Below are 16684 nucleotides of genomic sequence, written 5' to 3' on the forward strand. Positions count from 1 at the left end.
ACAACCAATAAAAACAGAATTTATGTGATGGTAAACAGTCCTGTGTCTGCTATTGGACAGTAATTGCAGTGCTGTGGGTAATGTGGGGGTGGCAATATGAGAAAAAGATGTGTTATCACTGATCAGTTTTCAAAGGTACAGAATGCAGGTACTATTCAGTGACTTGGCAAAGAGGTCTCCTCATTCTGAGTCTCAAATTGAATTCGATAACACACACACAAGGAAACCAAAAGACTTCATAACCTCCTTGCTGGTGGTTGTTTTTGTTTTCAGGATAGTTTTAGCGAACAAGACACGTTGCTGACAGAGTTGGCTGTACAATGAATACCCTCTTTTTCAGTTTGCAAAAAGAAAACTATTTATTTGAGATCACAGGAGGAACATATATAACAATAATAATTATAGAAGAGTGTAATAAGGTGAATAGCCACTACTATTTCTGAGAACAGCTGCTCTAATTTCCGCTAGCAAAGAAACTTGGATTGATTCATTGACTGGGAAAACTGATAAAATATTTAGTTTCAATCCTTATATGTTTATCATTTTGCTACATCGTACGCTGTATTTTGTACACGTAGGTCTCAGATACTTATAAGGTACCTGAAGGACCACACCTGCGATCTATATTCTCCATATAACAGTCTAAAAATTCACCATTATGAGATTGTGGAGTTACACCCTAGAAACTCTTCTGATCTACAAAAGTATGCACATAGTTTTGCTTATGGGGGCATTTCCTGTGCTTGCATTTACATTGGTGAATCGCATCACTGTGGTCTGTCATTATCAAAACTGAGGGAACACTTTGAAAAAAATACAGAAATGCTTGTCTATGTGAAAGTAAGTTAAACTTCATGCTTGTACTGCATTTTTATGCTCACTTTTTACAGATATTTAAGCTAACAAAGTGCCTAGCAAAATGTCACTAATTTTGAAGAACTCTTTTGAATAGTTTCTACACATTGCAGTGGGTCCAAATCCATTAAATCTGGAATGTTTCACATTTTCAAAACCTGAGCAACAACTACTCTGACTGTTCAGCAGTGCTTCCCAGCACTTGGAACACATATTTCCTCAGAAGTAATCAACTCCCTTGTGCTTAATTGTCACTCCTCAGCTCCTCATAGCAGAACCACCTCAAGACAGCTTCTTCCCCCAAACTACAAGGAAGATGCAGCTTTGCAGCAGCAGCAGAGCAGATGGCTTCCCATGGGAAGAGGAGAGCTGTTGGACTGGGTGGTAAGGGGCCTGTGGTACATTTTTGGAAGCTGCTTTGGTTTTCTCTCCTTTTAAGATCTTTTTTACCCTTTGGATTCTACTTCTTCACCTCACCAGCCCAACCCACTTCTTATTTTTATTCTCCATATGCAAATGAGTATTTCTTCACTCTTCCCATACTTACCTATTTCTACTCCACTAGAAGCAAGGTAATTTCAATCAGACTTGGGAGGAGGGGGTTGTTTGTTGTCTTTTAAGTCATAAAATCTTCATTACACTAATATGACTGCATCTGCATTAGGATATTTGCACTGGTCTAACCTACTGATGTAGCAGAAGACTGTTCCTTTCCTTTTTGCACAGGCAGAAAACCCACAAAAACTGCAGTGAGAAAATATTTTTCAAAGAATCACAGAATGACAGAACAGTTGAGGCTGGCAGGGACCTCTGGAGGTCATTGGGTCCAACCACCCTGCTTAGCCAGGGCCACCTAGAGAAGGCTGCCCAGGCCCACAGCCAAGTGGCATTTGAACATTTCCAGGGAGGAAGACCCCACCACCTCTCTGGGCAACCTGTTCCACTGCTCCATCACCATCCATCATCACCATGCTCCATCACAGTAAAGTGCTTTCTGATGTTTGGATGGAACCTCCTGTGTTCCAGTTTGTGCCCATTGCTTCCTAGAATATTTGAGATTTTAGATGTTGTGTCCATAGAGATTAATAGAAATTTAATCTATATGTTCTTTCCTTTGCTAATTGCAGTTAATATGTTTATTAAGAAGCTGGCTAGGCTTATTACAGGGAATGACATCTTAGAGGACATATTGCTTGGGTTGCAATGCACTCAAAGAGTGTAGGAAGCCTGAAGCACCTTAGTTCATGGTCCGTTTTGACAGGAAGAAAGGAAGAATAAAGCACCTGGAAGCCTGAGGAAAGAAGAAGGAGGTTATGCTTTAAGTGACAAATAACCACTTTCTGTCCCCCCTTTCCCTCAGTTTGCTCTTGTTCTGGTTGCAGTTCAGCCATCCCAGGCTGCTCATGTTCTCTGCCCCATTCTGCAGTGAGCCCTTCACCTGTGTAAAGTTATGAGCATTTTTTCCTCAACTTTTAATTTTATATTTAAATATTCATTCTTACAAAAAGCAGCTCCATGTGCCTACTAGAACTTCTTCTGTCTTTTGGTAGGATTGCAACAAATAATTATTCTTTGATTTACTTCTCTCTCACTACTTAACTTCTGAATCTCTTCCTGCCATCCTAACAACCCTGCAAGGTACAGGTCCCATATGTGCACTCATGCTGATCCCAAAGATGCCTCAGGTCTGCTCCTCTCCCAGTCACAAGTTCTACCAGACACATTTAACTACGTCCTAAGCAAGATACAAGCTGAGTATATATTATAAGTGAAGATTGTGGGTTTTTTAATAATATATATATATATATATTCTACAGATATTGAGGTCAAATATCTCTTCTTTGTTTCTTTTTGCCTTTTCTCATACCCTTGCCTCACTTTTTCTACTCTTTTCACACTCTGAGTCAGGAAGGACAGCTTTGGAGGGGACACATTAGCACAGCATTTTTCTGGCAAAGTCAGCAGCTGTGTGTTCAGTTATTCAAAATCCTTTTTTTTTAAAAAAAATAAGACATATTTCATGACAGCAACATAACCAGAAGGTCAAATCCTTTGATTTTAGAAAGGCACAGGCACATTCTGTGGCATAAAGCTCAAATTATCATAAATACTCACATCCGTAATGTAGAGAGGGCTTGGTTCTCCACAGTGTCTTCACTTCAATGGTTTTTATGATTTACACTGGGGTGGGGAGTTTTGGCTAACAGCAACTCCTGAGATTTTCTGAAAAATAAACACGTGAAAAATAAGCAATCATAGACATAATTATCTCAGATATTTCTAGAAATGGCAATAGAAAATAAAAGAAGGGATTTTGTTTGCTAATAGAGAGCTAGACCAGGAGTGTGCTAGAATTCCTCAGCCAGGATACATCCAAGTAACAAATTGCAGCATCAGGTAAGGTCACCTATGTTAGCTCCAAGGATGATAGCTGGAAGCTAGCAGCAGGGCAGCTATATTAGCTAGGGTTCGCAAGGGCTAATGAGCTGTTCCTAGGGGCCAGGCCCCCCTGCCCAAGGCAAAGCTCAGTGCTGATGTGAGGCTGCATCTCCAGGACACCCAGCCAGCTCATTCAAGATGCTATTGTGGGGCACTGCACTGTGCTGCGTGGTTCTGCTTTTTGGTCTTCTTCTGCTTTGGAGAGCTAATAAAATGTGAAAGAGAGGCATTCAGCACACAGCAAACCATAATGACACGGTCAGTGTACCAGCCTGGTCCCACACACACCAGCCCACTTGCACTGTGGGACAAAGACACAAGTGCACCAGCTACAGCAGGGCCATTAGTATTTGACACTCACAATACACTGTAAGGAGTTGGATATATGCATTTGTAGAATGATCCAGAGTTTTAAAATACATGTTTGAATCTTTACTAAACTTTCTCTACAGAAGCTCTCAAAAGAAGTAATTTGGTTACAATCATTAGTAAAGAATACACATCTATTCAAACGTACTGAAGGCATTACAATCCTCTTTTATGTTGTAAAAAAATAAAAGGTAATTCAGGTCCAATCTTCCTTGCACTTATGTAAGTAGTGCTGACTTGTTAATCCTCACATTCACCTCAAAGATGAATGAATACAGGAGACCAAAAACTGTTTAGGGAGTTATTGACCCAACAGGCAAAAAAAAATAAAAATAAGAGACTAAAACGTAAAATATACTTGACAGACAGCAACAGTTTATTAATGTGTGAGCTATGATATACTTATTTTGTTATATGAAATTATACTTTTCACCCTCAGAAAAGGAACTTGAATTTTGAATATGTTAATTTAAAAATAAAATTAGCACTATTTTACTCCAATTTTTTCTTTGTCAAGGCAATATTTTTTCATATAGAAGATACTGAATTTTAATCCATACCTAACAGCTGAAATACAGACAAAAATCAATTCAAATATACCTTTTTAAGTCCCCAGCAGTACACTCTGTGGACTCAAAGAGCGCTTTTTCCCCTTTTTGACTCACATAAATAACTACCCACTCCCTGCAGTAAATTGAAATTTAAAATCTCAAATTTGCAGCTAATTCCTGACTGTACAGTGAAGAAAGAAAGAAAGAGAGAGAGAAAGAGAGAGAGAGAGAGAGAGAGAAAGAAAGAGAGAAAGAGAGACAGAGAGACAGAGAGACAGAGAGAAAGAGGAAGGGAGGAAGGGAGGAAGGGAGGAAGGGAGGAAGGGAGGAAGGGAGGAAGGGAGGAAGGGAGGAAGGGAGGGGAAGGGAGGGGAAGGGAAGTTGGGGAAGGGGAAGGGAATGATGGATTAAGACCACACACAAAAAAAGGTTATTCGGATATATCTGCACCTCATGACTATCTTCAGTTTCAATACAGACCCCCAAACCTTCCAAGTTTCATTGGAAGAGATCATGAACCTACATGAACTTTGTTTAAAATCTAGTCTGAATTTGTAATAAAATAATAAACCAAGTGAGTTTATGTTTTCATATTTTTATGAGTATTTCAGAGATCTGTAGTCTTCATTCAGCTTTTCCGTTGGTGTGAAGCTATGTCATAAACAACCCAGGGCCATGGTACAGGCCAGATAAATGCCTTACTCAGGTACGCTTCCATTATTTATGGCAGTGTGTTTCATAGTAAAAATAAACTTGCTCAGGCAAAACTGACTGGATATTCTTAGTTGGCATCTTTTGGCAGTGCTCAGAAAGCAGCAAGCATGCCTTAACATTAACTTTATTGTTTTATTTGCATTACAGTCACGTTTGTAAGTGCTTCCTGAAAGTTGCTTTAGTCTAAATAAAAATCTAGGATTTCACCTTTGCTATTTCTGCTGTTAATACACTGAATTAAAAACAAAACCAAACATAACTAAAGAAATTATGTGAGACTTAGCAAATGATTCCAGCATCAAGATTTTTTTTTTCAAAAAATGTGTTCAGTTTTTAAACAGAGGTGGGCTGAAACCAAAACACTACAAGAGAACATTTCAATGCCAAGTGGAGAGAAAGATGCATTTAAACACAGCCAAGTGCTCTCTTGCATACCTTTGTATGTAGTCCTCACCCATAAATGTGGAGAGACCTTCACTGAAGTCCAGAGTCATTTTACCACCTCACACTAGCTGAGGCTTGCTGGGAAGTTTCCCATTTATGTTGGAGCCCATAACAGAGGGAAATTCTACACACTTTGAGAAATGCAGCCCAGTATGTTTGTTCCCCTGCTATCTAATGGAATTATTTTTAAACATGTATGTGTACTCATATACAGATGTATAAGTATATAAATATATATGCATAGCTTTGTTTCCTTCATGTAAGTTATGACACCTACAAAAGAATTACATAAAACACCGTAAATTACAGCTAATGTACAGGTGTGTTTGATTCCTTTTTACCGTGAAGATGAAAAGCAGCATCAAGGACACAATTATGCTCTGTCATAGCCAAGAAATTTTCAGCCATAGGAAAATTCCACAGCTTAACCTTTTGTGTGGAAGGGGTTCCATTAGAAGAACGAGGTAATAGTGTCTGATTCACTTCTAAATGAATCATTTAATTATACCACCAGCATCAAGGAAAAAGAATGGACTAGGACTTTAGGATTGTCTTGGCCATTGGATGCACTCTAAAAGCATCTAAAATTAGTCACTTGAGAACAGTAAAAAAGAGAGAGAGAGAGAGAGAGATTTTTATTATAGCATTCTGAAGAGAGTGGCACCACTGCCTTTATATGAAGCTATGAAGAGCAAGTCCACACTCCGATTTCTGATTTAGATACAGCAACATCCCTCCCAAATACAAAGAGGAGGAAGGGAATAAGGCCTGCTCCTCATGCCCCACACTGAACTACAAGCTTTTTAGTAGTGCTTTTTAGTGTTTCAGATTTTCACAACAGACACACACACAGACAAAAGAAAATAATAAGACTGAAAATCAATAAAACTGAATGAAATACTTGCCTGCAGGAAAGCACAAATCTTTCAAAGATAAAGGCTTAGATCTGTAGTCCACATATGAGCACAACATATATTAAAGCAAACAAGTGCAGTGCTACTGTATGAAGTGAAGAAGTAGAACATAAAAAGGAAAAAAGAGAGAAAAAAAAAACTAACTTCATGCTAATTTGAATGTATAGCATACAATCTTACCAATTATTATCTAAGAGGGAGGGCAAAATGCAAGATCCTGAACCTGAGGACATCCACCAAAAACACACCAGAAGCTCTGTGCAGATTTTGTGTCAAATACCCATCCTGTTTCAAAGATTTTAATGCTCCCAGATACGTAGAGCATGTGGGTGGCACCTGGATAATTACCACACTCCTAGCCTGGCAGCAGGGAAAGGGCAAGCTCCCCCATGACTGACACATTTAGCCATGTCAGGGACACTAAACATCCATATGTTCCCCAGGAGGAAGAGGAACAAATGCAAAGACCTGATTCTGTCTGCAAATCCCACCTAATTCTTAAATGTAGTACTTCAGTTTAGCAATCTTTCCATCCACAATAATATTTCAGAAGAGCAAATGTGTTAGTTATGATAATCTCATTCTACCATTTTAAGTCACATGTTGTTTGTGTGGGTGGTTATAAGTCTGCACACTTGTATGCAAACAAATGGAAGAAAAGCCTGAACGCCTGCCAAACCAAAAAGGAAATAAACAGCAGGGAATTAAATTTTTTTTTTCAGACTTCTAAGAAACAATTACAAGGAAGAAAGAGTAAAACCTGAAAGTACAAGAAAGTACTTAGCAATAACTGAGGCTCCTTGGGACCTGGATCATGTTAAGGATCTGTTCAGGTGTATCCAACCCCAATGTATTATTGAAATCCATAAATTTTTAAGGCCAGGCGGGATCATTAGTTATGATCATCTGTTTTCATCTACCACAGGCTATAAAGAGGCCTGAATAAAACCTAGTACCTAGTGAAACAGGAGAGGATATTTTAGGACACTGTCAATTTTCACATGTAACCTTTAGTTCTTCTTGTTCTTGGGGAAACTGTGCCAGCTGTGTATCACAGTATCACAGATTTCTAGGTTTGAAGAGACCTCAAGATCATCGAGTCCAACCTCCGACCTAACACTAAGTACTCCACTAAACCATATCGCTAAGCTCTACATCTAAACGTCTTTTAAAGACCTCCAGGGATGGTGACTCCACCACCTCCCTGGGCAGCCCGTTCCAATGCTTAATAACCCTTTCGGTAAAGAAATACTTCCTAACATCCAACCTAAAACTCCCCTGTCGCAACTTTCGCCCATTCCCCCTCGTCCTGTCACCAGCCACGTAGGAGAACAGACCAACCCCCACCTCTTTACAGCCTCCTTTAAGGTAACTGTAGAGAGCGATAAGGTCGCCCCTGAGCCTCCTCTTCTCCAGGCTGAACAACCCCAGCTCCCTCAGCCGCTCCTCGTAAGATTTGTTCTCCAGACCCCTCACCAGCTTGGTCGCCCTTCTCTGGACTCGCTCGAGCACGTCCATGTCCTTCTTGTAGCGAGGGGCCCAAAACTGAACACAGTACTCAAGGTGCGGCCTCACCAGAGCCGAGTACAGGGGCACAATCACTTCCCTAGACCTGCTGGCCACACTGCTTCTTATGCAGGCCAGGATGCTGTTGGCCTTCTTGGCCACCTGGGCACACTGCTGGCTCATATTCAGCCGACTATCAACCAACACTCCCAGGTCCTTCTCGGCCAGGCAGCTTTCCAGCCACTCATCTCCCAGCCTGTAGCTCTGCTTGGGGTTGTTGCGCCCCAGGTGCAGGACCCGGCACTTGGCCTTGTTGAACTTCATACAGTTGACCTCAGCCCATTGCTCCAGCCTATCCAGATCCTCCTGCAGAGCCTTCCTGCCCTCGAGCAGATCGACACACGCACTTAGCTTGGTGTCATCTGCAAACTTACTGAGGGTGCACTGGACGCCCTCATCCAGATCATCGATAAAGATATTAAAGAGGACCGGCCCCAGTACCGAGCCCTGGGGGACACCACTAGTGACCAGCCTCCAACCAGATTTGACTCCATTCACCACAACTCTCTGGGCCCGGCCATCCAGCCAGTTTCTAACCCAGCGAAGCGTACGCCAGTCCAAGCCCCAAGCAGCCAGTTTCTTGAGGAGAATGTTGTGGGGAACGGTGTCAAAAGCCTTACTGAAGTCAAGGTAGACCACATCCACAGCCTTTCCCTCATCCACCAAGCGCGTCACTTGGTCATAGAAGGAGATCAGGTTCGTCAAGCAGGACCTGCCTTTCATAAACCCATGCTGACTGGGCCTGATCGCCTGCTTGCCCTGCAAGTGCCGCATGATGACCCTCAAGATAATCTGCTCCATGAGCTTTCCTGGCACTGAGGTCAAACTGACAGGCCTATAGTTCCCCGGGTCTGCCCTGCGGCCCTTCTTATAGATGGGCGTCACATTGGCTAGCCGCCAGTCAACTGGGACCTCCCCCGATAGCCAGGACTGCCAATAAATGATGGAAAGCGGCTCGGCCAGCTCCTCCGCCAGTTCTTTCAGTACCCTCGGGTGCATCCCATCCGGCCCCATCGACTTGCGCACATCCAAGCTCCGTAGCAGGTCGCCAACCATTTCCTCATGGATAGCGAAGGCCACATCCTGCTCCCCATCCCCTTCCACCAGCTCAAGGCACTGGGTATCCAGAGAACAACCGGTATTGCCGCTAAAGACTGAGGCAAAGGCGGCATTAAGCACCTCAGCTTTTTCCTCATCCTTAGTAACTAGGTTTCCCCTCGCATCCAGTAAAGGATGGAGATTCTCCTTAGTCCTCCGTTTCGCGTTGATATATTTGTAAAAGGATTTTTTGTTGTCTTTAACGGCAGTAGCCAGGTTGAGCTCCAGATGAGCTTTGGCCTTTCTAATTTTCTCCCTGCACAGCCTCGCTACATCCTTGTAGTCCTCCTCAGTGGCCCGCCCTTTTTTCCAAAGATTATAAACCCTCTTTTTTCTGCTAAGCACAAGCCGCAACTCTCTGTTGAGCCAGGCCGGTCTTCTTCCATGCCGGCTCGTCTTTGGACACGTGGGGACGGACCGCTCCTGTGCCATCACGATTTCCTTCTTGAGGAGCACCCAGCCTTCCTGGACTCCTCTGCCCTTCAGAACCGCCTCCCAAGGGACTCAGCCAACCAGCGTCCTGAGCAGCTCAAAGTCAGCCCTCCGGAAGTCCAAGAGTAGTATAGTATATAGTATCCTCCAGTATACGGTATACAGTAGTATAGTATATAGTATCCTCCTATACACATTTTGACTATATTCATCATATGACTCATATGAGTAATTCTCTCCCTTGCAGAGTACTTGAAGAGAAAGAGAACATTTAGATGGAATTTCAGCTGAGATCAGGGTCTCTTCACTGAGAGACCCTGAGGTAAATTGTATCCTGTGCCAACGCATATTCACATTAAAAGGAGAAATCCACAGGGAACTCAACAAAGGTGTTCTTTGGCCATTACAGAATCTTGTACATATCTAAAGGCAAGATCAAAAAAAAAAAAAAAAAAGAAATTCAACAAGGAAAAAAGAAAAAAAAAATCCACCTCCTGGAACTGAAGAACCAGCAATTGAGACCACTGTGCAATGAGCAGCCCAGCTGAGCCTGTAGCAGAGTTTGGTGCTTCTATAGATAGGCCTGGTATTATCCTATCCACAGCCTCTTTCCCCTGCATGCTGTTTGTTGGCTCCCTGGTCTAGGTTCTCACCAAGTTTGAAATCATCAACTTCATTCACCAGCCTCTTCTGTCATTAGCAGGAAAACAGAGAGGGAATTATCATACTACCTGTTGACTCTCCTGTGTTGCATGTATAAGTAATGAATGAGTTTATTATAATAGCAAAACTCGGCAGTGAACTAACATCCAAAGATGTGGAAAATTGTATTTAGCTGGGATAAACAACAAACCTCAACAGTTTATTTCTTCATTTCAGTGCTGAACCCCTCCTCCTTGCTTGGCAATAGAGCTTTTCTGATCTCTATTAATGCAGAAAATAACCATCATGGACTTATCAAATGTATGATTCAGCAACAGAAATGAAAAAGCTCAGTTATACAGTAGAGACTCAAGATATCTCAGGCTGGACTGACAAAGTAGAAAAGAGGGCTGAAGTTTTCTCATAAGCAAGGATAAAATCAAAGACATTCGTGCCTGCTGAGTCCTGTTTTCATTCTGACCATACTGAGAAGCAGTAATCAGTATTAGTCAGGCAATAGGATACAGTAATCCCTCTGAGGGGCTGTGTAGCAACTGTTTCAGGAATTTGCACTTTACCTCAAACCCGCACTCAGGGGTTTACCTCACATTGGCAATAAGCACTCTGACTTTCTGTTCAAGAAAAGTATTTCATCAGGGAATAGCAACCCCTACATGAACGTTTTTTGTATACACATATAATAGGCCAAATTTCTGTCTCTTGTCTGAGAACAGACGTTATCCCACTGTATCTAGAGAAGAGAGAGAGAAAGAGAGAGAGAGAGAGAAGAAGCAAAAAGTGACAAGAAGCCACAATAATTTCCCCTAATTTGAAAGGTTGTTCTTTCACCTCTGCAAATAGCTCCATTTTTGTCAGCCTACTGTTACTACTCTGTGTTCTGCATGTATCACACCAGGATTTTAAATACCCAGTACTGTATTTTTGAAATGTCTTGAATCGCATGAATATTTTCACTGAAAATCATGTTTAAAAACTGAGCTACCACTACGTTAACTTTCTGAAGCTCGGCATGGAAAGACTTCAAAAAAAACATTTATTCTGAAATTTAAGATAACAAATAAAAAATAGAACAAGGAATTACCAGAATCTGAGCCCCAAATTACTCTGTTCTATTTTATCATGTATTTCATCATTAGTTTTTCCCTTCTGTTAATGTTATCTAAAGTTTTTCTCTGGTTATTACTGAAAAAGTCCCATCTTAATTTCCAGACACACACACACACACAGATAAATAAATAAATAAAAATCAAGACTATACACAGTTAAGAGCTACTGAAACTGAGAATATAAAAATTCAAACTCTCCTAAAGCTCCTAATATTAGAGTAAATGTATGCTTAATAAAGAGAAATTGCAAGCAAGTAAAATAATGCTTCTCTTTCTCATAAGGGTGTGGTGAAAATTAATTCTTATGCAGAAAGTGCTTTAAGATCTTTGCATGAAAGGCATTATTTTGGTTAATAGCAAAGTATTATTATTAAGTGTTATTAAAATAAATTGGAAGTAGTGAACATCATAAATGTTTCCCTGTAGGTTAAATCTGAGAACTGGTCTCTGTTGCATTGTATCTTAGGTTTAACCTTTACAGCATCGCCATCATATGCATCTCATTTACACTGCAGAGATAAGGCTCCCCTGGGCCACTAGCCTCCCCCAGCCATGGCCTAAACAGCTAGTTGACAGCCCAAATGTTATAACTGCTATGAAATTTTGTAATGTAATTTTGAAATTACCTTATAGAAGGTAACAAACAGAAGGAAACAAAGAATGATTTCATATCACAATTTGTCTTTTTGTTAAAATGTGTTTTGTTGTAAGGATTCACAATTTTAAGTAAATAACTGTGTGGAAATGCAAACCTCTTAAATTTGAAGGACATACCTTTACGTTATAGCTGTAATCATGACCCTCAAATCTATATCTACCCTTAGAAAAACTCCAAGCCTTAGAAGGTTTTGCTGAAAGGTGATGAAACGAAGGAGCAGACTTATCAGGTTTCTCTCTGTTTCTTGCTATTGTTTTTAATGCTTTTAACTGAGTCTGTTAAAATGCCAGCCCTGGAAATGGTTGTTCTCTGTGTAACCACGAAACAAATATATCACAAAACACCATCAGTGTATACTTGCTAAACTTTCAGTAGGGTCGTCCAGCAGAGGCCTGACAGGATTGTACTGCTCATGAATTTCCTGTGTCAAAAAACAGGCTGTATAAGGACATAGGTGAATATATCAATCAGCATATTGATATCCAGCTGAATTATGGGCTCTCAGAAGTGAGGAATGTAAATACTAGGCAATAGTAAAAAAGTCTGCTTAGAAAGTTATTAACTGGGATTGGAAATAGAAAAGAGAATTCAGCTGAGAAGAAGCAAGACAAAAATGATAGAGTAGGCACTTCAGCTATTAACTATGACATTTTCTGGTTTTGATTAAGATGTCAAAAACAGAGAGGGGGATATTTAGTTTATAAAATTGTTATTATTGATATATAAAAATTATAAAGATTTTTAAAGTATGTAAAATTGCCAATAAAAAAAAATTCATTTTGTATTGTTCTCATAAGGGTTATTTAGAAAGGTACCTTGGCACAGGAAAAACTGTGTATCCTCTTGTGAACACCTGTGAACTGTTGAGTTTAATTGGGCAACAGCTGGTGCTGATTGTGGATTTTCTTGCTGTATCTCATTACTGGTTTCCCCTTTGCTCTTTCCTGATTCAGTGTTGCTGGTGTGTGCTGTTTAAAGGACCCTTGCAGAAATAGTTAAAGATAGTTAAAGAGTGGTTGAAAATGTTTCTGTGTACATCTGTGTACTAGTGAGCTTACTCAGAGTACAGCAGATGTGTGATGTATGTGGGTGGTGTTCTGGGGGGATATCGCGTGTTGGCTGGCAGTCCTCACAGTGTCTTTCATTCTCCATCTAGGCATCAAGTTCTTCTGCAGAGGTTAGGAGAAGCTGTGATTTAAAGCTATTTATGGGCTAAAAAGCTCAAAAAAAAAAATCACCCATAAAAACCTTTTCATTTCACAGTAGAATATATTCCTTGCTTCACACTTCAATAAAATTATAAAGAAGTAATCATGTATGTCCTACTGTATTACCTTGCTCTCAGGGCAAAGCTGCTGATCCTAAGAGCCAAATTACCATCTTTTGCAACATTTAGGAGAATTAGGAGTTCAGAGAGAAGACATTTTGAGTGCTGACCTTGCCAAAAGCAGAGGAGCTCACAGTGCACAAAGTAGAAAAGTAAATGGGAGATGAAAAATGAGTTTTTTCTGGAAAAGAGTAGTGAAAGAAAGAGAAGGAAAAAGCCTTCTGCAGTGAAATTATCAGCTGAATGCCTATTGCAAAATAAGAACATAATTCTGAGAATGACTGAAATTGGTAACAGAAGAAGAGCTCTAAATATGCATTTGGAAGAACAGCTACTTACCACTGAACTGAGTGAAATCAGAACAAGATTGAGACTATGCACTTTTCAAAATGGAAATACCCACCTATTTACCTGATACATAAATTCATCCATAGAGAGAAAATGGGATTAAAATTAATGATCATGCCAAAATTAGGCTCTTCATCTAGTGCTGTTAAAAAAAATTAAAAATAAAATAAAATAAAATAAAATAAAATAAAATAAAATAAAATAAAATAAAATAAAATAAAATAAAATAAAATAATAAAATAAAATAAAATAAAAAAGCACCCAAACCTCCGATACAGTGCTCTGAAATTGCTATTAAATGAGCACTCACTTTAGTATGGGCAGATGGTAAGTTTAGATATAGGTCATTGTAGCTAACTTTAATACTACTGATATTCAATTGATATTTATCAATTTATTTTTAGAAAACTTTCAATTTGTGTAACACTACCATATATTATGAACATAATACATTGATATTTTCACCATCCAATGTAAATTAATCTACAATATCATGGCCACAAGAAATGATTAAATATTTTGTTTCTCTAACACTCTTTTGATTTCCCAATGGCTTTATCATTAAGGTCCTTTTAATTTTATTCTCTTTATTAAGAACAGGAAAAAAAAAAAACAGGCAACAAAGAAGACAGTAATGCTGCGTGCAGCAAGTGAAAATAGGTTTTAATAACATAAATACCACTTTGAGGAATACTTTCTACTTTATCGATAACTGAAGTGACATGATTTAATCCTTCTATAGTGAGCCGATGAAATATCTCCCCAGGAGATATATGACAGACATATATTTGGAACTATTTTATTTTTGCATAGGGATAGAAGTATTAAATATATAAATATGCTCAGAAAAACTTATACCTGTGAAAGTACAAGATAATTATGAATATTTATAATCCTGAATTGTGAAGTGTTGGAGTTGTATTAATTTGTATTACCATTGATAGAGCTGGGCTTTAGATTTACCTTTTAGTATTCTTATAAATCTCATTAATAGAGGTCCTCTTAGCAATGTGCTTTTACTAATTCTGCAGCTGTAGCAATAGAAAGCATTAAGGTGTCCTGAGACAATTTTCAGCTAGAGTAGTATCACTGCATCTAACAATATACATTTATTGCAGCATACTGTTTTATGTCTTTATCTTTATTAATGCAGTATTAGCATTGTTATTACCCTCAGAAGAGAATTTCTGCATATACAGAATGCCTAAATAACAATGAAAGAATTTATTTACTAGTCTTTGTTAAGGTACAAACACTTTTGTAGTGGCTTAACAGAAGAAATGTATTCTGACTTAAAGATTACAATCTTTGTGCTGAATTAGATGAACATTAACATCAAGTTGACTGTCAGTATTGTGTTTCTGTTAACTCCAAAATCTGCAACTAATTTAGACTATACTATTTTGTTACTAGGATTTAGTTTGCCTGTTGGGCTACTGGAGCTTCCACCTCAGCACGAGGTGGCAGCTAGGTTCTGTGTTTGGAAAGAGGAGCTCACTGATCACCTCCTCACTTATTAGGTGGCTGTTCCCAAAAGAACCTGTGCACATGTCATTCCATCTCTATCAGATCCACCCATTCTCCTGAGTCAGATGCAATGGTATACCCACAACAACATCTCTGTGCCCTGCTAAGCGACTTCCTTGCAAGAGGAAATAAGACAAATCAGTTCACAAGGTATTGAAAGGTTCTGGTTAAGATGAAGACAGAACACAACATTCACTGAGACTCAGAAATCATCACTCTCTAAACTTTTTAAGCTCCAGGTAAACAATTCTGGAACTGCAGCATTTTAAAAAAAAAAAAAATCTAGATACGCTTCCTGAAGTTCACCACAGTAAAATTAACATATCTTTCCTAAGCTTGGCTGCAAATAAGAGACATGCCCCTAAGCAGCATATAGCATTATCAAATAAAATCAGGTTATGGCAAGATACCCCAGTTTCATCATACATTTACCTGCATCTTACAGTTGCAATTTATATCAGAACCAATGCCATATTTCCAAAGGCTATAGATTTTTACATCAAAGGCTTGATTCTTGGCAGAAACAACTAGCCATTTAGAGGAATAATGGTACAAATGCAGAAATACTAGTTAGTTATGTTTAGAGAAAGAAAATGACAGTAATACCTGCCAGAAGCTTGACAAACAACTTGCACTTCCAAGACTGATCATACCACTCTTAGCCACTCAGAAAATATTTCAGAGGTTTTCTTTAGGGCCTGGTGAGCCATTATGAAATTCATCAACAGATTTTAATGTGAGATTAATGTAAAACACACACGTGCTAGTGACAACTTCCTGGATTCTTTATAATCAAAGGGCAAATAAGGAAATGACTGCAGAAAAGGAAGCAAAGAAACAAATAACTGTACGCTATGGGTAACCTTTAACCTATAATTATTATTCTGTATTCAAGTACATCAGTCAAGATCTAAGTGTCCTATCTCATATTTGTGAAATCAATGGAACCTACATAATGTGTCTAAAGTGAAATCTGGCCCAACTAATTTTAGGTACATATTTATACCAGAAAGAATCTATGTCCAGAAATAATCTAATTTTGTCTCCATGATGGGATAGACCAATTTAAAATTTCTGCCATCATCTTGTAGCTGTCTTTTTGCCTTGGGGAGTCTCCACCTCCAAGATAAGCAGAGACTGTGCGTATAATCCAGGTGAATAGTATTCACAGAAGTCTGAAAGCTGAGTCATCTCTTCCTGAGATGAGGAAATGCCACAAAGAAAGATGATCACTGAGCAAGCAAAGATAAAGACATGAAGCAGTTATCTTTCACATGCATACTCTCTAACAAGCAGAAAGATACATGTAAGTAATTCAGAAACCTGTTGGGCTGGATGGAAGGACACTCATGATTTTTCAGTATGTCAGCAGACATCTACAGAGGCAGGGAAGAGGGTCTACCAGAGACATACACTGAGGTCATGATTCTGGGCAAGTTGTATGATATCATGCCTAAATCCATTAGTCCTGCTCTTCACCAGGGTTAATTACCATTAATACAACTTTGCACAGATGGGGGCAACACTGTTTCCAGAAGTAGTATGAGTTTAGTCATGTTATCTCAGGTGTCACTGGACCAGGCTGCACTGTGAAGTCCAGGTATGTCCCAAGACTCTACAGACACTTTGTACCAGGTCCAGTGGATATTAAGACAGGTATGCTCAGTAGCTTA

This window comes from Anser cygnoides, chromosome Z (genome assembly GCF_040182565.1).
Source record: "Anser cygnoides isolate HZ-2024a breed goose chromosome Z, Taihu_goose_T2T_genome, whole genome shotgun sequence".
Classification (NCBI taxonomy): Eukaryota; Metazoa; Chordata; class Aves; order Anseriformes; family Anatidae; genus Anser; species Anser cygnoides.